Genomic DNA, 9,795 nt, shown 5'->3' with positions numbered 1-9,795 from the left:
TCAGAATGGCAAAATGAAGGCCTTAGCCCACCCAACTGCAGAAGCACATTTAAAGCCTTTGCTTGGATCATGTCTGTAACATCCCATTGGCCAACACAAGTTATACCCAAGCCTAATGTCAGTGGGGTAGGAAGTATACCCCTCCCATGAAGGGAGGAGAGTAGGGATGGAACAAATGTCTTACGAACAATAGTCTACCAACCTTAACTACACAGAATTCTGGGAAAGCATGGTGGCCATATGCGCAATTAAAACTCTGGAGTTCTGTTCCTAAAGAAATAAAGAGAAGCTAGATTCTGGGGACAGTCTCTGCCACAACGTGTATCAGTCAGGAGTCAGTTTCCACTTCCAATTTAATGAAACCATGGTTGTATTCCCCTACGGAAGCATCCTTCCTTTTGGCGCTAGGACTTTCAAACCCACTGAGCTCAAGGTTGCAGAGATGGGAAGCACAAAAATTCCTCTGTGTTTCTTGTGGTGTAAAAGTGAGGAGGGTTACCACATTCTTTACCCCTTGTTTCCCAAAGCTCTGCATTTTGGTTATGGGGGAGATGGCACTGTATACTGGCTGCTGACTTATGGCTTTTAAACTGAGACTTAACCAGGCCAATCCACTGTTCTACCTAACTGGGTCTTTCTGGATGGTAGGGCATGTGGTGAGACCAGGAATTCTGAGTGTGGTGCCACTGTCACACTTTATTTGCCATAGAATGTGTCCCTAAGATAGGAGCAGTGCCATGTGAGATATCACGGCAGTGGATAAGGTATTTTGCAGGTCCATAAACTAGTGGTGGTGGCAGAAATCCTGCAGGCAGGGGAGGCAAATCCACACCCATGATACGTGTCTATTCCTACAAATAACCTTTCCCCAACATGTTGAAAGGTGTCCAAGAACCAGGTGTCTGGCCGGGCCCACCTGGAAATGGTGCCATTTATGAGTTTAATACAGCTTCTGAATAAACATTTTGGGCATTCAACAGCAGTGCTTAGGGAAATGCCTAGCAGTAATGCCTGTGTTACAGAGGAAGAACAGTTACTAATCAATGACCTCAGCTTTCAGACTTCCCTGGTGGTGCAGTGGTCAAGAGTCTGTCTGCCAATTGCAGGGGACATGGGTTCGAGCCCTGGTCCCGGAAGATCCCACATGCCACAGAGCAACTAAGCCCATGTGCCTAGAGCCCGTGCTCTGCAACAAGAGAAGCCACCACAATGAGAAGCCAGTGCCCTGCAACGAAGAGTAGACCCCGCTTGCCGCAACTAGAGAAAGCCTGCACGCAGCAACGAAGACCCAATGCAGCCAAAAAATAAAATAAATTAATTAATTAATTGAAGAAAAGAATGACCTCAGCTTTCATCTTAAGAAATAGAAAAAAAAAAAGTAATTTGAACTCAAACAGCAGAAAGGAAATAATAAAGACCAGAGTGGAAATCAGTAAAATAGTAAACAAAAAACCGTAGAGAAAATCAGTGAAACCAAAAATTGATTCTATGAGAAAAATCTATATAAGTTTTAAACCTCTAGTCAGGCTGATAAAGAAAAAAGGAGAGGGCTTCCCTGGTGGTGCAGTGGTTAAGAATTTGCCTGCCAATGCAGGGGACACGGGTTCGAGCCCTAGTGCAGGAAGATCCCATATGCCGCGGAGCAACTAAGCCCGTGTGCCACAACTACTGAGCTTGCACTCTAAAGCCCGCGAGCCACAACTACTGAGGCCCACATGCCACAACTACTGAAGCCCACCGCAATGAGAAGCCTGCGTACCGCAGCAAAGAGTAGCCCTGGCTAGCTGCAACTAAAGAAAGCCCGTGTGCAGAAACAAAGACCCACCGCAGCCAAAAATAAATACATAAATTAATTTTTAAGAAAAAAGGAGAGAAGACACAAATAGCAATAAGAGGAATAAGAGGTGATATCACTACAGTTTTTGCAGATACTGAAAGGGTAATATGTGAACAACTTAAATATTGTGAACAACTTAATGCCAGTAATCTTAACAACTTAGATACATTTATTGAAATACATAAACTGTCAAAGCTCATTTAAGAAGTAGAAAAAAAAAGTAGATAATCAGCATAGAGTTATATCTATATATATCTATTAAATTTTTGAATTTGTAGTTAAAATCTATCCCACAAAGAAAATGGTGGCAGTAGCCAGATTAGCTTGGTGAGGACAAGTTTTGTTGAGCCCGTACACAGTCTTTTACCCTGTCACCATGGCCACTTTGTAAAGGGTCTATTGACCAAGCACTAGAGAATCTAAGGAAGAGGCCATCTGATGTCCACAGGTTGGGTCCTGTTGTCCTCCCGATTATTGAGTCTCATCTACAACAGATGCCCTTGAATGATTTACACTCTGCGTGTTGCAAGAAGTCCATCTTTCCCCTAGACCTCCTTGTCACCAATCTTCTAATCTTGTTCTTTCTAAATTCCTGACCAGCTGACTATCCTATTAGTGAGTCAAGTTAGCTCTGTACCGTAGTTAGATCTGCAGCAGAGTACTGCCCACTGGAGAATATCCCCTCATTGCTGGCTTTTGGAGCCACTCCAGAGTCAGCTGTGATGCAGCAGTTACCCACTTCTTGCTGGTTCCAGCACGTGTGTAGATTCATCTGTAAAAGAAGCCTGTGGATTTTTTTCCTCCACTAACATATGTGTTCCCCTTGAGGGCATAGGTAGAATATTGAAGGAGATATAATCAGGCAGTGGCATTGGACACAAGAGGAGTCCAGTAGATCACTGTGCCTTTGGACCTGTCCAGTATATACCATTACCATTTCACAATGGCAGGCTGATATGCCTCTCCAATTTTATGGTTCAGTGAACCAGGTAGTACCCAGTTCATGATAAGTACTTTGAGTTGGTTGAATCTCCCCATGTCTTGCCCTCCACCTGTGCATTATCCTATACCACCACCAGTGATAATTTGCTTATTTGTGATGACACTGCAAACTGTGGATGGCCAGGGTCCCATTTCTCCCCACCAAGGAGATTATCTGTGCCTTCCTCATATACACGAGCAACTCAATTCTGGAATCCCATTTTAAGGCCTCTCCTGATACCAGTTATGGTACCAGTCAGGTCCCAAAGGGAAATATAAAGGGCACACTCAAAGTAGATGAGGAGAGTTTAATAAAGGAGCTGTTTGCAAAGGCATGGGCTGGGCATAGGGAAACCAAAAGGAATGTGCAGTAGTCCAGTTTTGGCAAGGGGAGGAGATGTGGAGGAGAAAACAGATAATATCTATCTAGAACACAATCCAAACTAGTTTAAACAAACGGAATATTCTGGCTCACATATCTGAAAAGTCAAGCTGTAAGTCTTAAAGTAGGAGCTCAAATGAGGTCATCATTATCTGGTTTTTCCCGCATTCACAGGCTTCATATACAGGCAGGATCTCCTATCATGCTCCAAAAAGGCTTCAGAACTTACAGCCTTTTTCATTCAAGCACAGTAGGATCTATCAAAGGATTCACTGGTCTCGTTGACTGTGGTTAGATCACTTGGCATGCCTGAACCAGTCGTGGTGCTCAGCATCAAGGAGAGGTGTTGCTTGGTGTAGATCTGTGTCTGCAGCTCGGGCTGAGGAAAATCAGGGCGTGGAGCCTGGATGAGGAGGAGCAGTATTGATGCTGGGTAGCAAAAATACCACGTACCCTGTGTCTCTCCTCCCAGATATATGGGGCAGAGCTTTTCTATCTTTTGTACCTATGAATCACCTGGGGATCCCATTAAAGTGCAGAATTTGATGAATTAGGCCTGCAGTGGGGCCTGAGATTCCTTATTTCTAACAGATGATGTTGATGCTCCCAGTCCAGGGACCACATTTTGAGTAGCAAGATTCTATGGCTGCATAGTCGAATGTGGTAGCCACTGGTCCCATGTGGCTGTTGAGCACTGGAAATGTGGTTAGTCTAAATTGAGATGTGCTGTAAGTGTAAAGTACACCCTGCATTTTGAAGACTTAATATGAAAAAAACTAAAATGTCATCAATAGTTTTTATATAGATTACGTGTTAAAATGATATTTTAGATATATTGGGTTAAATAAATATTAAAATTAACGTCACCTGTTTCTTTTTTAACATGGCTACTAGAAAATGTAAAAATACATACGTGGGGGCTTCCCTGGTGGCGCAGTGGTTGAGAGTCCACCTGCCGATGCAGGGGATGCGAGTTCGTGCCCCGGTCCGGGAAGATCCCACATGCCGCGGAGCGGCTGGGCCCCTGAGCCATGGCCGCTGAGCCTGCGCGTCCTGTGCTTCGCAACGGGAGAGGCCACAACAGTGAGAGGCCCGCGTACCACACACAAAAAAACAAAAAACATACGTGGCTCATAGTTCTGCTGGATAATACTGCGTTATCCAACTCTTGAAGGAAGTAACTCTTGAAGTAGATAAAGCTGGTGTTCTTAAACCATTTTCACTTATGATACTCAATCAGAAGAGCGAATAAAGCAGAGAGACCTCATGAGAATTAACCTCATGGGTCCTTGGACTTGGTGCACCCTCAGGACCTCATGACCTCGGGTTAGGTGATTGCAGGTTGAATTGATGCATTAATGCTTAGGACAGGGGATAATGCTTGAGGGCATTATGGTAAGTGAAATAAGTCAGACAGAGAAAGACAAATAATGTATGATCTCATATGTGGAATCTAAATAAACAAAAAACCAAACTCATAGAAAAAGAGATCAGATTGTGGTTACCAGAAGCGAATGTTGTGGGGAGGGGGAATTGAAGTAAGGTGGTTAAAATGTACAAACTTCCAGTTATAAGATAAACAGGTATTGGAGATGTAACATGCAACCTGATGACTATAGTTAACAATGGTGTGTGATATACAGAAAAGTTGGTGAGAGTGTATCCTAAGAGTTCTCATCACAAGGAAAAAATCTCTTTTTTTTTAAATCTTTTTTATTTATTTTTGGCTGCATTGGGTCTTTGTTGCTGCTCGTGGGCTTTCTCTAGTTGTGGTGGGGGGGGGCTACTCTTCGTTTCGGTGCGTGGGCTTCTCACCGCGGTGCCTTCTCTTGTTGCAGAGCATGGGCTCTAGGCACGCAGGCTTCAGTAGTTGTGGCACGCCAGCTCAGTAGTTGTGGCTTGCGGGCTCTAGAGCGCAGGCTCAGTAGTTGTGGCTCACAGGCTTAGTTGCTCCACCCGCATGTGGGATCTTCCCGGACCAGGGATCGAACCCGTGTCCCTTGCATTGGCAGGCAGATTCTTAACCACTGTGCCACCAGGGAAGTCCCATTTCTCTCTCTTTTAACCTATATGAGATGATGGATGTTAACTAAACTTGTGGTAATCATTTCACAATATATGTAGGTCAGGTTGTACACCTCGAACTTACATAGTGCTGTATATCAGTTATATCTCAATAAAACTGGGGTAAAAACAAGATGGAAAATTAAGTTTTAGTCATTGCATAAGCACCCAGGGGCTTTTGTTTTTAATTCTTCTTTTTTTTTATTTTTATTTTTTGGTACGGAGGCCTCTCACAGTTGTGGCCTCTCCCGCTGCAGAGCACAGGCTCTGGACGCGCAGGCTCGGCAGCCATGGCTCACGGGCCCAGCCGCTCTGCGGCATGTGGGATCTTCCCGCACTGGGGCACGAACCCGTATCCCCTGCATCGGCAGGCGGACTCTCAACCACTGCGCCACCAGGGAAGCCCTTTACTTCCTTTTCATGTTAAATTTTTAAAAAAAACTTTTTATCTTGAGATAATTATAGATTCACAAAAAGTTGCAAGAATAGTACAGAGAAGTTTCTGAACCTTTCACACAATTTCCCCCAATGGATACATCTTATGTAACTATAGTACAGTATCAGAACCAGGAACTTGACATTGGTACAATGTACAGTTCTTTGCCAGTTTATTACATGCAGGTCCTGTGTAACCACCACTACAATCAAGATACAGAACTACTACCACACCTTAAAGAGCTCCCTCAGCTACCTCTTTATAGAACATCCATCCCCTTTCTCCACCAACCATCCCTGACAACCACGAATTTATTCTCCATCTCATCCATTTCGAGTAGAATTTCATTTTGATTTATTCCTAGCTTTTGGAGAGTGTCTCTGTGCAGATATTTAGGTACGACACTGTGTGTACCTAACTTATCTCAGTTCTGCTTGTGTTGGCATTACCAGTTTCAGTGAGGGGTAGAAACCTTTCTTCTCTTTAAGTCCCTTTACTCTCCCCTGTTTATAACTGTCCTAAATATTTTCTCTATATAAATTGAGAACTGCATCAGACGATGCATGAGTACTCAGGACAGGGGACGATGGACTGGACCTGGTAGGCTTTGATCTTTTTAGGAAAGAGGAAATAGAAGGGACCACAGGGTCCCTCCTCCCAGCCAGCAGTCATTTCATTTCTCCCTTTTGTTTGTGCAGTTGCTTGAAGTAGAAATTACCACAGTGCTCATCAACTTTTCTAATCTATCCTCCGTACAACCACTAACCTTTTGCTTAAACCTTCAGGTATAATTTAGAAAACTCAAGAGAAGGAAAACATATTATTAAATTATTTTCACTCTTTTGTTCTTCCTTCTTGATATTCCAAGATTGCTTTTCCAATCATTTATTTTTTGCTTCAGAAACTTCTACTAGCTATTTTTTAAGGGGTGGGGGTTGCTGTTGACAAATTCTCTCAGTTTTTCTTCGTCTGAGAATGTCTTGATTTCCTCTTCCTTCCCCATTTTCTCTGCATATAGGATTTTTAGTTGACAGTTCTTTTCTTTCAGCACTTGGAAAATGTTGTGCCACTTCCTTCTGACTTCCATGGTTTCTGATGAGAAACTTGACTTCATTCAAAATTGTTTTTCCATTATAGGGAAGTTGTCATTTCTCTCTGGCTACTTTCAAGATTTTTCTTTGCCTTTAGTTTTCAGAAGTTTGACTATGATGAATATTGACATGGATTTCTTTGGGTTATCCTGTTTGGGATTTTATCAGCTTCTTGAATCTATAGGTTTATGTCTTTGCCATATTTGGAAAATTTTTAGCCATATTTATTTGAATATTTTTTAAGCTCCACCTTCTTCCTCCTCTACTTTTGAGACTCCAATGACATAAATATTAGATCTTTTCTTATAGTCCCACAAATTCCTGAGACTGTTAATTTTTTTTCAGTCTATTCTCTCTCTATTGTTCAGATTGGGTGATTTCTATTATTCTTTCTTCAAGTTCATTTTACTATAGGACTCATCTAGTGACATTTTTCAGTGGGTTTTTTTTTCAGTTTTAAAATTTCAGTTTAGTTCTTCTTCATCAGTTTTGTTTCTTTGCTGAGACTCTTCATTTGTTTGCAGTACGTCTGTAATTGCTCATTGAAGCATTTTTATACTGGCTGCTTTAAAATCCTTGTCAGATAATTTCAACATCACTGTCATTTTGGTGTTAGCATCTAATGGTTATCTTTTCTTGCTCAAGTTGAGATTTTCCTGGTTCTCAGTATAAAGAGTGATTTTCAGTCCTGGACATTTTGAGTGTTATGTTTTGAGCCTCTGGATCCTATTTAAATCTTCTGTTTTAGCAGACTTTCACTGATGCTGTCAGATAGAGGTCAAAGTTCAGGTTCCCCACTCAGCCGCTGTTGACATCCTGGGAAGGGGGTGTAGAGTGGGTGCCTAATTACTGCTGGGCCAGGGTGGGAGTTCAGGCTGCCCACTGATCCTCTGCTGAGACCACCCTGGCTGGGAGGGGAAGGATGCCTTGTTTTTGCCACACTCGTGGCTTCTACTGACAGGATGGAGGAGCACATTGCTTCTGGCAATGGCGACAGCCCTGACTCTACACTAAGCCTTCTGACAGCACCCTGCAAGTAGGACTAGAAGCCTGGGGTCCCCGTTTATCTTGACTGGCAGAGTATAGGGAGTATTACAATTTTTTTTCTGTGGTTTGACTGGAGTAGAGTAGACTGGAGTAGTCTAAAAGTTTTCTTTCTTGTTACTCTGCCCCTTCCTAGTCCTTTGGCTAGAAAGAGCAGGATTTCTTTTTTTTTCATCTGTGCCCATTTGTTTCTGGGTTGCTAGCTTCTCCAGTACTCAGTCTGGGATATCTGAGGCAAAAAGAAAACCATCGGAATCATTGCCATGTCTTTATATGGGTCCCAAGGCTGCTAGTCAGACTATCAGACTATCTCCCTCTCCACCCTTCAGAGTCTTCTTATTTTATATACATATTTATATATTCTATGTATTTATATATATATGTATATATATATATATGGCCCAGGGGTTTTTTTTTAGCTGTACTTAACAGAGGGACTGGGGAGACGTGTTTATTCCATATTGTCCTGGAACCTCAAGTCCCCAGGGACTTTTAGACCATTTCTTCTGCCTCACCTGGTGAACAGCAGCCAGTGAGGACAGTGTTCGCCTGAATTGCTGGTGAGCTGCCTCCTCACCCACCTCCCTACCAGCCCAGTGGCCCTGCCTGTTTTTCTGTGATTCTGAGTTTGCCTTCTGGAATTTGAAATCATTCCAGCCTGTTTTGAGCAGGCATTTTCCAGTTTTCTACCACTTGCTAGTTCCCAGCCCCACCACTCAGAATTCTCCATCAACCAGAGGCCCACGGAGGCTGCTCCTGCACTGTTGCGGACCAGAACTCTATTCGTGTCTCTCAGGCTGGAGCACGGTCCCCTTTGCTACAGAGCGAGGCTTGCAATGCAGCTGCCGAGGAGCCATGGCGCTTCCCCGTTTTTCCAGGGTCAGTGGTCTGGTCCTTCTGACTCAAATGCCACGCAGTTTGTGAGAGTCCCTTTTAAGTTTAAGTTAAAGGAAAATATTTTGAGTTGAAGAAAATATTTTTGGAATACTTTTATTAAGACTCAAAATTAATGAATGATTTAAAAAAATACCAGTGATCCAAGGTGAGATTTTCAGATGTCTGGGAATATATTATCAAAATTTTCTTCCACTTCCCCATGAGATACGAAACAATTATTTTCGTTTCAGTCATTCCTAATGAATGATTTTAAGATACCTACCTTAGGGAGATGCAGCAAGAGAGACATTTGTCCAAGTGGAGTTAACAACAATGCTTGCACTTTTTAACTTAAAACATTTTTTTATATTTTGAAAAATTTTAGATACAAAAGAACAGAGAGAAGAAATGTACCTTCAATTTAATAACTAATATATGGTCATATTTGCTCCATATAGTCTTTGTTATTTTTTTCTCTCTTAATTATTTAAAGGAAATCCCAGACATCATTCATTTCATACCATGTACTTCAGAATTAGTTTCTAACAAATTGAACATTTTCTTTATGTAACCACAATGCTATTGTCACATCTAAAAAAATAGTGATAATTCTTTCACGTCATCTAATACCCAAATTTCCACAATTGTCTCAAGAATGTCTTTTTTTTTAGTGGTAAAATACACGTAACATAAAATTTACCATAGTAACCAGTTTTTAAGTATACAGTTCAGTATATTGTGATTTTTTTTTTGTTTTTTTGGGGGAAAAAAGTTCATTTAATGAGCTCCAGGGAACACTCAGTCTGCTGCCATACTAACTCATGAATTACAATGGATTGTTGGTAAGCAAGACAAGAAAACAGGGAACAAACAAAACAAACAAAATCAAGACATTGTTCCTTACTGAACTCTTCTCAAATTAGATCAAGGAGTTATGGTTAAATGCCACAGCTGTAAATCATTTCTGCTCCTGGAGAGGTTAGAAAGGGCTTATATTTACCCTTTTTTTTCAGACAGAATTTAGGTCTGAGCAAAACCTTTTGTGTCTTCCAACCTCAAAGTTTATTGGGGATGGAAGTCCAAA

This window comes from Monodon monoceros, unplaced genomic scaffold (genome assembly GCF_005190385.1).
Source record: "Monodon monoceros isolate NGI ecotype Baffin Bay Population unplaced genomic scaffold, NGI_Narwhal_1 Super_Scaffold_3, whole genome shotgun sequence".
NCBI classification, from domain to species: Eukaryota; Metazoa; Chordata; class Mammalia; order Artiodactyla; family Monodontidae; genus Monodon; species Monodon monoceros.
This window is presented reverse-complemented; position numbering follows the sequence as displayed.